This window comes from Netta rufina (assembly GCF_964035555.1).
Source record: "Netta rufina genome assembly, chromosome: 26".
NCBI classification, from domain to species: Eukaryota; Metazoa; Chordata; class Aves; order Anseriformes; family Anatidae; genus Netta; species Netta rufina.
This window is the reverse complement of record NC_140150.1, coordinates 3,790,614-3,804,078: the sequence shown is the minus strand read 5'-3', so window position 1 is coordinate 3,804,078 and position 13,465 is coordinate 3,790,614.

Here is a 13,465-nt window from a genome sequence, read left to right as displayed (position 1 = left end):
CATGTCACATCAGTAAAAGACACGGATGCTTGCCTCGAGAGAGGAGCTCCAAGCAAAAGAAAAAATAAATAAATCGCTATTTATTTTTTCCCTATTGCAAAAAAAAAAAAAATAAAATGCTTTGGGGAGAGAAGCCAACAGGGCGCACAGGCAGGAGGGTGAGCGTGCACTCGTCCCTAACCCTGAGCGTGCTCCTGCGCCGTGCCCAGGGGATGTTGCAGCGGGGAGGACAACTGCAGGCAGCTCCTCCTCGCTGGCTAAGGGTGCACGCACCCAGGCTGGGCACGGGGGACGCGCAGCAGCAGAGGCAGAGCTCCGGTGCTCGGGGCAGGGCCGGGTGCGCGCTGGCCTGACTCAGTGCTGCAGCTGCCAGGGCTGTGCGCTCTGTGGTCTGGCAGCAGCGGGGCTTTGTGCACTTATTTGTAAATACATTAAGCCCTGGGTTTGCAGAGAAAAGCGAGAGCCAAGTGCCTGCACGGGAGCGTAACCTTTGGGAGCAGACTTTGCTCTGCTCTTTACCAGCTCGGCAGAATTGTTCTGCTCCGCCGAGCTGGAAATTGGCTGCAGATATCATCACCCGGGCATCAGGTTTGAAGAATAGACTCTCCTTTCAGTCATTAGCTGTGGGCAACAATGCGAGAGGACGGGGAGGAGGTAAACGACTAGGACTGGCGTGGCTCAGTTCTCCGCCGTGCAATCCCAAAGGAGGGACTGGAACGAGGCAGAGAGAGGTCTGCAGCGGGGCTGGAGGGATGACAACAATCCTGCACAGTGCTGAGCAGCAGCTGGGACAGCTTGAGCCCTCTTATCCTTTGTCCTGCTCCTTCCCTGACTAATTTCCTTCCTTCCCTTCCCCTCCTTTGTGCTGCCCTCCTGCACCCCATCCCTGCCCTGCGGCCAGCCCCAGGGTGAGAGGAGCGGCTTTTTCCTCCCCTGGCCGACCAGAGTGGTGATGGGGAACGTGAAATCCTGGAACAAACCAAAAAGAGACAGGGCTGAGATTACTTCCCCTGGCAGCTGCCGAGGTCACAGTCCAGTTTTTGCAGACGTCGGATGCTTTTGTCACTCCTCACAAGCAGCAGTGGGCGAGGGAGCCAGCTGTTAGCGGCATAGCTCTGCCCCAAAGGGAAGCGGCAGCGCCGGGGCTGGAGCAGGGCATGGCACCGGCAGCGTGATGTGTCCCCGATGACTAACTCACTCCTAACACACCCTCTGCTTTCGGAGGCCGTGGCAGGAACCACTATCAGAAAGCAGAAGCTGGTTCCTTCCCTCTCGCTTCCCACTAAGATTTTCCAGTGACCCATCGTTCTGCAGCGCTAACGGAAAGCTGCCCGGCCCCTGGCCTCTCCTTGCCTTGGGTGGTTGCTTGGGTTTTGTTTCAGCTGCGTCTCAGCATCGTCTGTCCCCAGCTGAACACCCCGGCAGGACAAGAACCGCCTCTGGCATTGCTCTGTTGCCTGAGACCTGCTGGGTTTTGCTCCGAGCATGCAGCAGCACGGGTGACCTGCAAGGACAAGCACACATTTATCACACCCGGCGTGGGCACGGGTCACCGGGGCGCGTACAGCTCCTGGCGAAGGGGAGCTGCTGCTGCACACAGTGCGATACCAGCCACAGCCTGCTGCCACACCTGGGGCTGCTCCAGCATTTCTGGGCTCAGCTCTGCAGGGACGGGCTCCAGAGAGGGTGCAAAGAGCCAGCAGGGAGCAGGGGAAAGACCCAGCGAGCCCCCGCTCCCCTGGGATTTATTTGTGTAAGCCAGGGGTGGCAGTGCCAGTAAAAGCTCTCACCCGAGGGGACGGACAGTCTGCAGCACCCATCTGAGGGCCAAAGCACCCAAACAGCTGCTGGGGGGCCCAGGTACCCCCCAGTGCTCCCCCTCTCAGCTACACACACCAGTGAGCTGAACGCAGCATCGAGGGCACCGTACCTCGGGCTATACCCTGCCCAGGGGGCAGAAGGCACCGGTCCAAGAACGGGCAGAAAATCCAGGTACTCAAGCACATTTTGGGATTCCCAGCTATGCTGCATCCTCCTGTCCTTGCTCTCTGGCAGGAAAATGACTCCGAGCCAGGCTGGGTCCAGGCACACTCCAACGCTGCTGTCATGAGCCACGGCAGCACCTGCAGCTCCTCCACGCACTGCCTCGGCCTTAATCAACTCCTCAATTATCAATTTAAAAGCCCCGCAGACCGTAATCCCCTGCATGTACCCCACTAGAGGCAGCCAACAGCCAAAGGGCTCTCCTAGTGCTCGTTCCCTAAATCTGCTCCTAATTAGGAGTGGACTTACCCCTGCGATTAACTGCCGGAGTCATTCATTAGTGACTGGATATCGCAGCTGATCTGCTTGGAGCAGGAGGCAGCAGAGGGGCTCATCAACACCTAATGAGCGGGGCGAGTGGCAAAACAGAGGCTAAAGGCTCTGTACCTGGCTGGGGGACAGCAGAGGCTGGCGGTTTCCAGCAGAAAGCTCCTGGCTTTGGGACAAGGGGGGGGGGGTTGGGTTCTTGCACGGAGCTGGGAGATGCTGCAGAGGCGATGCTCGCGGTGCTGCCAGCCCCGGGGCTGTCGCTGCAGACCAAGGAGCTCTGGAACCGGTCCCTTACCCGGCACAGGGTGAGCATCCCCGCTTAACCCCAGTACTGGGGTGCAGAAAACCCCCTTTATCCCCGGATTTCCACCCAACACAGCGTTTTCCCCATGCCCTTGGCACACCACAGACCTCGGAGATCACGCAGCTCAGCTTGTGTCCAGCATGGGACACCCCCTCCGTGCCTCATGGCAGGGGACAGCAGGGTGACAGAGGCACACGAGGAGGGCACGGGCCCTTTCCTAACCCACCCCAAGCAGGTTACGCTCTGCCGTGCCTCAGTTTCCCCAGCCCCCTCCACCCACACCGCAGGGTGCGCACGGAGCCCGCTGCCCGGAGGCCCTGCTGGGCGCTATTCTTAGCTTGGAGGGAAGTGAAAGCATTTCTGTGCCTCGGCATTTCGTTTTCCCTCCTAACACCAGCTTCATGGAAGCCAGTTAACCCCCCGGTGTAACGCCCCAGCCGGGGAACCACCAACCTGCAGGTGGAAAAGCCACGGGGCCAAACACCCCCCTGCGCCCTCACCATTTGCCCCAAATATTGGTGGACCCACTCACCCAGGGCTGGTGGCAGCTCAGGGCAAGAATGTGTTTAAATCTTTTTTTTTTTCCCCAGCAGTTTTGTCTTTTTTTCCAGCAGTTTTACCACGCTGGGGGTGTTTTGGTGATGGGCGAGCTCTGCTGGGGACGGAGCTCTCCCTCCCTGCCTTTTGCTGCCGGAGCAGCTGCACGGTTTCAGTCGGAGATGCTTGGGGAAAAAAATAAAAATAAAAAATGCATTTAGTGACAGAGGAGTTAAGCTGCATTCTGGGCTAATGGCTGGTGAAATTGCATTAGAAAAAAAAAAAAAAAAAGGAACAAAACAAACCCTTGAAGGTTGAAGACTGTAAACAGCAGGGGAAACTAGGACGCGAGGCTGGAGGAGAAGCTGCTTGCTGCAGGTTGCGGGCGAGCCGCGGGTGACTCATGCAGGTGACGGCCGATTGCTCCCAGGGCTCCCGGGTCTGCTTTGGATCAAGGCTGAGCTGGGCTCTGGGACCACGCTGGGTGGCTCCTGGCCCTGCTCTTCGGAGGGATGGATTTTATCTAAGGCTTCGAGCAGCTTCGAGCCTCCTAAAACCACCTTTATCTCCCCCCGGCAGCTCTCCGATGTCCAAATGTTTCCTGGGCAGGAGGGGCTGAGGTGATGGCCTGGGGGCAAATGGGCTCAGTGGTCCTTCACTGCACCCCTCCAGCTGTCCCTTGGCCCGGAGGAGGGCTGCTTTCTGCTCCTGCCTCACAGCTGGCGAGGCAGCAGGGTCCGGACACCCCTCCAGCCCCCGGCTGCGCCCCCAGGGATGGGGAGCTGGAGGGAGGGAGGGAGGGAGGTGGGTCAGCAAATGCTGCGAGCAACGCAATGAATAAATCATTCGGGCAGCTGGGCATCAGGCAGGCAGATGTGGGCAGGGCGAGGGGTGTGGAGGGACAGAGACAAGAGCACGGACAGACAGACAGACAGCAGAAGGGTGGCAGCGCAGGATGTGGCTCTCCAAGGTGCCCACACACGGGAGGCTGCCGCAGATGGAGGGGAGGAGGATGGCAGCACGAAGGGGGCACGCGTACCTGTGCTGCCTCCGGAGGAGAAAAACCACCTGATGAATAGCACCGAGGACTAATTACAAGGAACAGACGCTCTTGTGCCAGGCTCCTTGCGGCCGGGGGAGTGCGGGCTGCTGCAGCCCTGCCCTGGCCTCGTGCCCCCGCCAGCCCCGAGGCCACGGTGACATTAACCCACTCCTCCGCCAGCGTCAGCCGGCCACGTCAGCCGCCTCCTAATCAGCCCCAGCATTTCCGAGCATCCCAGGGGCTGCCGGAGCAGATCCTTGCAGCCGGAGGCGAGCAGGAGCACAGCCAGCGCCCGAACGAAGGCGGCACCCGGGGCTCGTGGCAGCTCCGTGTCTGGGTGCCCCCCTGTGCACCCCCAAATCTGCCCTGTCCCCCCCACACCCCGTGTAGAGGATGGCTTCTAGCAACTGCTGCCTTCCCGGCACGTCTGAGCTCTGCTGCTCCCCCCGGGGAGCTGGGACGCTGCCACAAGCCGCGGCGGGCTGTCGGAGGAGCCAAGCTGGTGCACGGCCCGAAGCCTCCGCTTGCAGAGCCCTGGGATTAGGGGGGATTTCTCTTGCCTTCTCCTCGCCTCCTTTCACAGCCTGCGTTTCCCCGGGGGCAGCAGGTCCCCGGCTGGGGCAGGCACCTGCCCTGCTAGACCCCGAGGGCAGCGCTCCCGTCCCTCGATGCCCGCGGCGCAGCGGCCACCCCCCGGCTCATTTTCCATGGCACGGGGCCACCCCAGGCCAGCCCCGCGTGCCTCTCGGGGGAACTTGGCAGCAGGTGCCCGCTCCTCGCCGCCTTAATCCCGCTCCCTGCCACCGGCCAAGGGCTGACGGGAATGAACCCCCCCCGCTGCCCGCTCGCCACATGCCTTTCCATAAGGGGAGCGAACCTGCCGGCGCCACGCGCTGCCCAACGAGGTGCCGCTCGCTCCCGGCTCGCTTCCAGCCCTCGTTGCACCAGGGGCCAGGCAGGGGATGGATGGCGAATGCTCCTGGTGAGCCTGAACCCCCAAATCCCCTGGGCACCCCCGGCAGGGTGCTGGTGACACAGCCCCATCCTCCCCAGGGGTGCAGCACCTGCGCTCTCCATCCTAAATTCGTCGGTAGAGGCTGAGCCGTTGGTCACGGTGCCAGGCAAGCAGGAGTGCAGGGAGGCCATTAAGTAAATTAGTTAATGAGGGTGTTAATTAGAAATGAGGAGGATCTGGGAGGGTGGCAGGGAGGAGCTGGCTGACCCCCAACGGGCCGACCCTGCTGCGGTGGGGACACAGCGGGGACAACCCGGGGTGGCTGAGCCCCCCGCCCGCCGCAGCGGGTCCCGGCTGCCTCTTCACCCGTCAGCAGGGCTGCCCCCATGAAGACAGCAGCGTTCAGAGCATCACTTCCCATAGCCGTCTGTTTTCCCCTCCTGCCATGGAGACAGCCTCCTTATATAAACCCTGTTAAGTAGGACGGCCTTTTATATCTCTTTCTCCCATCTCCGCCAGTGGCTGTGGAGGCTCCAGGCCTCCGAGCCATCCAGGCTGCTTGGCAGTAGAGGAGAAAAGCCATCGGGGTGTGTGTGACCGGGCTGTCCTCGTGCCCGGCCCCACAGCTCCTCGCCGTGGCCGTGCAGCGCTGGAGGGGACCGTGCCCAAAGCCTCCACCAGCCACCGACGCTGCTTGGGTGCATCCGACCCCAGGGGTGGCTTGGAGCAGGGAGCTGGGAGCGAGGGATGGGGAATTAATTAATGGAAGCGGCTGAGTTGGTGTAATGCCCTCCCTGAGACAGGAGCGGGTGCAAACGGAAGGGGTGGAGGTGAGGCTGTGGCACCGGAGGACCCCATTTCTTGCAGCCCCCTCCCTGCCCTGGCCGGCTGCCCACAGGACCATGGCATCCCCCCAATTCACCATCCCTTACGGCTGTCCATGGCTGGAGCATCTCCTCCCTGTTGCCTTTCCTCCAGCCCTCTCAGCCGTCTAAAATGATGGCTTCAACAAGGGTAAATTTTTGATGAACAAGCTATTAAATATTTGTGGCCGTTGCATGCGCTTTCAATTATTCAGCGCGAAAACGCAGGCGAGGTGTAGGCAGCGGCCGTGGCAGCGAAGGACACGGCAGCCCCGGGGGACCCTGCTGGGCTGGGCATGGCCAAGGAGCCTGGGCAGAGGCAGCTCCAAGCCTCCAGCAGGGAGAAACCTCCGGGGATAAAGCCCCCGTGCCAGCGAAATCATTTCGCGGGGAGCATTTGTGCTATTTTGGGCTGTGCTCGGCGATCAACGTGAGTGCAGCCGGGAGGATTGTGGCTGGAGCAGCCGGTGGGGAAGGAGCAAGGATCCTGGGAGCAGCAGAGCGCTGGATTTCCAGCTCCGAGGCATTGGGGGTCTGCCTGTGACACCGCTGGGCTCCCAAAATGGCAGGCACACGCTTGAAAATGGCAATGGGAAACGAAGCGATATTCCACAGGAACCCCTCCTGTGACAATTTTCGTTCTGGGACAAGCCAGGAGTAACACCTGCAGGGCTGGGACGCCAACCCCTCGCTGCTGAGACCCCACGGTTTTTGTGCCATTGCCCCCGCTGGGGGAGCACCGGGGAGGTCCCCCCAAGGTGCAAGCCGGCACAGCCTCAGGACACCGGCAGCTCTGCTGGTTTCCCAGCCCCTCGGCACCATTTGAATCAAAATCCCATTTTCATGTCATCTTTCCCCACAAAAGAGGGATGCGGAGCTCTGAGTGGCTCAGGCCCGGGACCAGCCCAGCCCGGTGCCGCATTGTGTGCAGAGGCAAGGGCATCCTCACCCTGAGCCCTGGGCCAGCTCCAGCTTGGGTGTTCCTTATTTCCTTCTGCCTCGCGTTCTGTTCCCGCTGTGTGCAGTAATGCCACGGGAGGATATTTCACAGCTCCCGCATCTCACCCCTCCTCTGCCTGCTGGCAGCTTTTGGCAGGAGGCTGTCAGCATCCACGGCGAGCAGCCCTGATCCTCCCCATCCCTTGTAGCTGTCACTCCCGGCACTGATCCTGCTGCAGATTTGTCCCCTTGCTCTGGGGCTGCATCGTGTGCAGGGTGCTGAGCTCCAGCACCCCACGGACCCGGCACGCTTGCTTTCGCCGGGCTCCTGGCGCTCGCTGCTCTGCAATCACAGCCCTGGAACATACCTGGGGGAAGCAGCCAAGAGGCATAAAATCCCTGCTGAGCCTCTGCCAGCCAGAGGAGTGGCAATTAAAACAAAGTGATTAATCACAAACAGTGAGTGGCTATAAAACTTTCCAGTAATAGGAGCGAGGCTGGGACAAAGCAGCTGGGGAGCTGAAGAAGCTCCGGTTGCAGCGGGGCGGCGGCGGTGTGTGGGCAGCAGGAGGGTGAATGCCGGGCCTGCCGAGGGCAGGGAAGGTCCCTGGTGGCTCACAAAGTGCTCGGATCCCTCCTGGCTTCAGAGAGACACGACATTTGGCTGGAGGTGTCGTCTTGGCCGGCAGAATGAGATGTTTGCCGGGCCGGATGCTTTTTGCCACGGTGCCCACAGCGGTGCCATCCGCTGGTGCCTGGGGTTGTGTGGGTTTGGCCAGGGCAAGGGGGAAAGGGCAAGGTGTGAATTGCACCAGCAGCAGGTGCTCAGGCAGGGCGTCTTCAGGCTCTCCTTTCCCCAAACATCACATTGGCAGCACCCAACCCCAGTTTTATCCCTGCTCGTGGAGCTCAGGGCACCCAGCGATCAGCCCCGGTGCCGCACGGGGTCATCCCCACCCGCGATGGGGAAAACCAGGGATAAACCCATAAATACGGCGGGGGGGAGGTGGCAAATAAACAAGCAGCCATCACAAAGGGCTCGCCCACTGCCTGGCGGTGGCGATGGAGAAGAAGCGAGGAGCTCTCCCCCTCCTCCAGCAGGATTCGGCTCGCGTTGGGCGCGTGGGAGGACTGGCAGCAGCGCGGAGATGAAAGCGCCCGCGGGGCTGCTCGCTCCCGCAGTCAGGTACCCACCCAACGGCGCTGCAAAACTTTCTTCCCTTTGAAGCAAGGAAACCTGAGGATTAGCCGGGCTCTTTCATTGCCATGACAACCCTAAAACATTTATCAGCCGTAATTGCCGGGTGGCCGGATCCTGGCTTACTCTGGGCGCAAGGCTGCAGCAGGTTGCCTTCTGCCCGGCTGCTCCCCTTCTTTTTTACACCTGCATCTTCCGAGCTCTGCCCCCAAATGCAGCTTGGCTGGAAATTGGGGGCACCACCTGGGCACTGTCCTGTCCCCGGCGTGCCCGGGGGACACGAGCTTTGGCTGCTTTAACACAAGGAGCATTTGCTCTCCCCCAGAGCTTACCCGCAGTGATGGAGCTGCATTGCCATGGTGGGAAGGAGAATCCATTCCCCCCCCTCATCACCTTACTGCTCATAATCTAAAATATTGCCTTAAAAGGGTGCTGCCGACCTTGGCACGGAGTTGTGTTCGCCCTCAGCACTGGTTGGGGTAAATGGGGGTTTTGGCTTCATCTCAAGTCATTAACTCCTCCCCGGCAGTCATTAATCCCCAGGAAATGCCCTGTGACTTGGATCATTGCTGCTTAATTAATACAAGCTCCCGTCACCGAGCTGAGGGCCAAAGCCTGAAGTCATTGTGTGCGTTGCTTCCCCTTGGATCCGGGAGCTGCTCCTGGAGCCCACGGTGGCCACAGGGCCAGGGGGAGCTGAGCCAGCCCTGCAGGACATGGGTGCTGTGGGACGTGGGTGCTACGGGATATGGGTGCTACGGGATATGGGTGCTGGGGACATGGGTGCTGCGGGGCCATCAGACTCATGCACCCCAGCCAAGGTTGGTGTTTTGCCATGGGTTCGTGCAGCGCCGAGCACTGCGCCATCCACACCCAAGACAACCTGTCCGAGGCTTTCCTGAGAAGCGCGATGCGTTGTCCTAATAATTCACAATTTATCAGAAGCCCAAGGCCACTGCATGCCAGTGGGAGAGGTGCTGGAGGTCAGGCTTAGTAACCGAAGCCCTTAATCACACGCAGATCCTCGTGCTCCCTCCATCCCCGGCAAGAGACACAGAGCAAACGCTCGTCTCAGAGACCTCTCGCGCAATTAGCTTTATCCTTCTTAGCTTGTCAGAAATTGGAAATGCAGCACCTCCTCTTCCCCAGTCTCTCCCCTGCCCTGGTCTTCCATGATCTCTCTTAAAAGAGAAATAAAACCCCATTCATCACCATAATGATTTTTATTTCCAAGCATTGCTGGTGATTTATGGACCTGCTTCCCGAAGCCGCTCTCTCCATCAGCAGAAGGAGATGAATGTATTTGGGGGCGGGCTGGGGGCGCCAGGGGGGATGAGGGGACCAGGAAAACCGCGGGCAGCCACGTGTCGGCGAGTCTCAAAATAAAATGGGTGCCCTGAGAAAGTGCCACCCATGCTTTCAGCCCCTGGTGCTCTGCAGATGCGGGAGCTGGGGGGCATCGCCCGTCCCCGCTGGCATTTAGGGCCGTGGCGACAGACGAGCCTGTAACAACCCGAGCGACACGAGGCCATAAATCCCCCGCACGAATCCGCCCAGAGCGCAGGGAGAAAGGTCACCGTGCCTGGCATTTCCCACCGAGGTAATTACGGGTGGGCAGAAGCGACGCGGGGCTGAAATATCAGCAGGATTGACAGCGGGGGCAGCGCTGCTGCTGGTCGCTGGCTGCCCTGCGCAGGGGAAGGCGGCCTCGGAGGGAGCTGCGTGGGGAAACGAGCCATGAAAATACAAAATCTGGTCCTGTGGTCCCTGGAAGGGGGCAACAGTGGGGGCTCAGCTCAGGGTCGCGTCCCCCAGCTCTGCTTTGGATGGTGGCAGATTCTGGGAGCCAGGCGTGCAATGCCTCCAAGGGGCTGGAGGATGAGCGTGGTCCATGCTCCTCTAAAACCTGGGCTGCAAATAATCCAGAGGATTCACCCTTTTGGGGAACAATCAGGAAGAAACCCCTGCAGCCCCCCCAGGCCACTGGAAGCCATCTGTAAGCCCCCGTGTCAATGCCCCCAAACCCGAACCCTTCCCAGAAGCACTGCTTGGTCTGGAAATGTAGGCTGCCCATATATTTATTTTTGCCTGTGTTTATTTGCCTGCATCTTTTTTTTTTTTTTTCTCCTGTTTGTCTGAAGTTATGGCTCAATTTCAGGAGTTAAAGAAAACTGGGTTTATAAATAGTGTGCTCAGAGCACTGCTTTCCAGAAACGACAGCGAGTCGGCTCCCAGCAAGCGCCGCTGCCCCAGGGGAGGGTCACCGCGAGGGGAGGGGGGGTTGCTTTTCCCACATCATCTCCTCAAACAGCTCCTTACCCTCCCGAAAGAGCTGGGGTGAGCATTTTTGGGTGGCTTCTCCCCGGTGCTGGAGTCACAGCCAGCAAAATTTGCTGCTCAGAGCAATAACTGTGGGGCAGCAGGGGCTGGGGACAGCCTGACCCCAAGCAGCACCAGCCACATCTCCCCACCTTGAGCAGGGGAGACATCCCTGAGCTTGCAAGCGAGGCTGCTGCTGGGAAAGACGAGGTGAAAGGAAGAAATTCCTGGGGGAATTGTCACCATCGGGTTGTCACCACGGGCAGGGTCACCCTGCCCCTGGCACCCACGGGGACAGTCCAGGGGAGGACCAGCAGCTCTTGCCCTGCTTTATTTTTCCTTCCCTTTGTGGGCCAGAAAGCAAAACCAGGTGCATCATTCTTAAATAACCAGGGCGGGGCAGGGGACAAGTGGGGAAAAGTCCCATCATTTGGAGCACTTTTTAAGGACACGAATCATCGGGGCCGCACGGAGCTGATGGGAACCACGTCGCGTTTTGTCGAAGAGGAATTTCTGTCAGCGTGACTAATGGGAGCAATAACGAGAGTGTTTGGGATGAATCACTTAGCCGAGGCAGGAGCAAGGGCATTGTCAAAGGGAGGAACCTATAGCCGAGATTTTGGGGAAAACCGGCTGATTGGAAAAGCTGATGGACGCCGCAGGAAGGTGGATGGGGACAGCCTGGTCCTGTGCCAGCCTCCCCGCCCCTACCCGGTGCCGTTAGCAGGACATCAGCACCAAGACACTGCCCGGAGGGGCCTGGAGTGAGAATTCCTGGAATCTAGGATCTGTCCTCAAAACCTGAGGGTCAGAAAGCCAAGGGCTATTTACAGCTGCCCTGGAGCGAGCCCTTCATTGCTTCGGTGGGGCGAGGAGGAGACAGGGGCTGTCGCTCCCGCTGCGCATCCAGACCTCTCCAAAACGCAGCCCTGAACATCCCTGCCTCCCTCTGCAAAGCATCCAGCCCGAGCTCTATTTTTGGCTCTAGGCTGATTTCCTGGCGGCACAACCCGAGGGAAGCACCTGGTGCCCATCTCATTGCCAACATTTCACCAAAGCCTCGGCTCCTGGCACCCTGCAGCTTCCCGGGCACCGTCACCTCTCAGCCCACATTTCTGGCTCCCTGACCCCAAAGCCAACAAGCCAGGGAAGCCTCACACATTGACCAGGCACTAAGCACCCCAAATCACCCACATTTCAAGGTGCTGAGCACCCAAGAGGTGTGCAGCTGGCCGTGCCCCTTGCACAACGACCGACAGGGCGATATTTGCACAAAGCAGTTTTCTGTCCCGGGTCCCTCCGGGGCCAGCAACGCCCGCATCTGCTCCTGCTTAAAACGCACTTTGCAAGCTCGCTGCCTCGTTCCAAAAAGGAGGGAGATGGGGGAAAGGAAGCGCCCGGTTTTGCTGGCTTTTGTTGCCTTTTTTTTTTTTTTCTTCTTCTTTTAAAAGGAGGGTTCGTTACTTCTCCCTCTCTCTGTTCCTGCTCAGCATGGAAAGTTTTGCTTCAGCTCGCCCTTGTGACTGGAAAAAGAGCCAGTTCATCACAGCAGAACAAGGGGGCTGTTTCTTCTTCTTTTTTTTTTTTTTTTTTTTTTTAAAGCTCTGAGGGAAGCGTTTTCGCAGGGAGGCTGTGGGGGAAAGGCAGGAGCAAGGGCTGTGGAGAAACCCTGGGCACCAGACAGGGGGAGAGGACAGGGAATCGGTGGAGTTTCAGCTCAGCAGGCTCAGGGAGGGCTACAAAAGACAGAAGCAGCTTGCTGAGGCTGGGAGCAGATGCTCCATCCCCTGATCTGGGGTCTTAACCCCAGCCCCCTGTTTCTTCCCCCGGATTTCCCAGCTCTTCCTGCCCCACCAGGCCCCTCCTTGGTGCTTATCCTGGGGCTGCCGCAACCCGAGCAAAACCCAGGGCGAGGCAGGATTTGCATCAGGACCGAATTACGGGGCTTTCGGCGTCAAAACTCTGTGCTGACAGAGGGGTGTGGAAGGCAGAAACAGATCCAGTGCAGCCACCGCCACCTCCCCTAAAATCGAGAGTCCCTGCAGGCCCCTTTCCAGGCCAGGCAGGGATTTCTGTCCCCAATCCATGCCTGCAGCACTTCTCAGGACATCCGTGGCAGGGTCTGCAGCCAGCTCCCTGCTGCAGGCACAGATGCTCCGGCCCCAGGTTCCTGCGTTTGCGGGGTCAGAGACGGCCGCGCCGGCAGGAGCTGGCACCGGCTGCTGCACGGGGACCCCGGGGGACGGTGACACATCTGCGTCACGGATGACAACACGGAGAGGCCTCAGCATCACTGCTCGGAGCCTCCCTGCCGCCGGAAAATACCCCGGTGGCTACCAGAGGCTGCTCTTCCCACGTCAGGCTGCCCGCCCTGCCCCTCGCTTTGTGCCGGAGGGAGGAAAGGGGGCACGGGGAGCACAACAGGATGCTCGTCAAACCCTATTCTCTGTCCTTTATACACCCTGCTCCTTCTCCCAGCTGCTTCCCCAGGGCTGAGCATCTTTGCCCAGCTCCAGCGGGGTTTATCCTCCTCTTCCAGCCTCTCCTTAACCAACTGTTCCCCAGCCTTCCCCACCGGCACCGGCCCTACAGGATCCAGCCTTGCTCTGTGCGCACGGCAGCCCCTTTCCAGCAGGGAGGAGGCAAGCCAGCCTGCTGCAATTAGCAGATCCGGCAGCAACCACCAAAAAGCACCAGCAGGACGTGGCGCAGCCAGCCAGGGCTCAGCAAAGCAGCTCGTTGCTCCTAGCACAGGCTGCGCTCGTGCCCACCCCATTTCCTTCCCCCTCCAGCCCCATAAAGGAATTTATCAAAGGGATTTCCCTGCACGGGGCAGGGTGAGGAGCTGCTCCTGTGCTGAGCATCGCTGGCAATGCTCCCCGTGAAGCATTTGTTAGCACTCGAGCTGGAGCAGCGCGAGGAAGGGGGTGGCACAGGGAGCTGAAATAGCTCCTGGCTCTTCCTCGCGTCCCTGCCCCAGCTGGGAGCTGGCTAT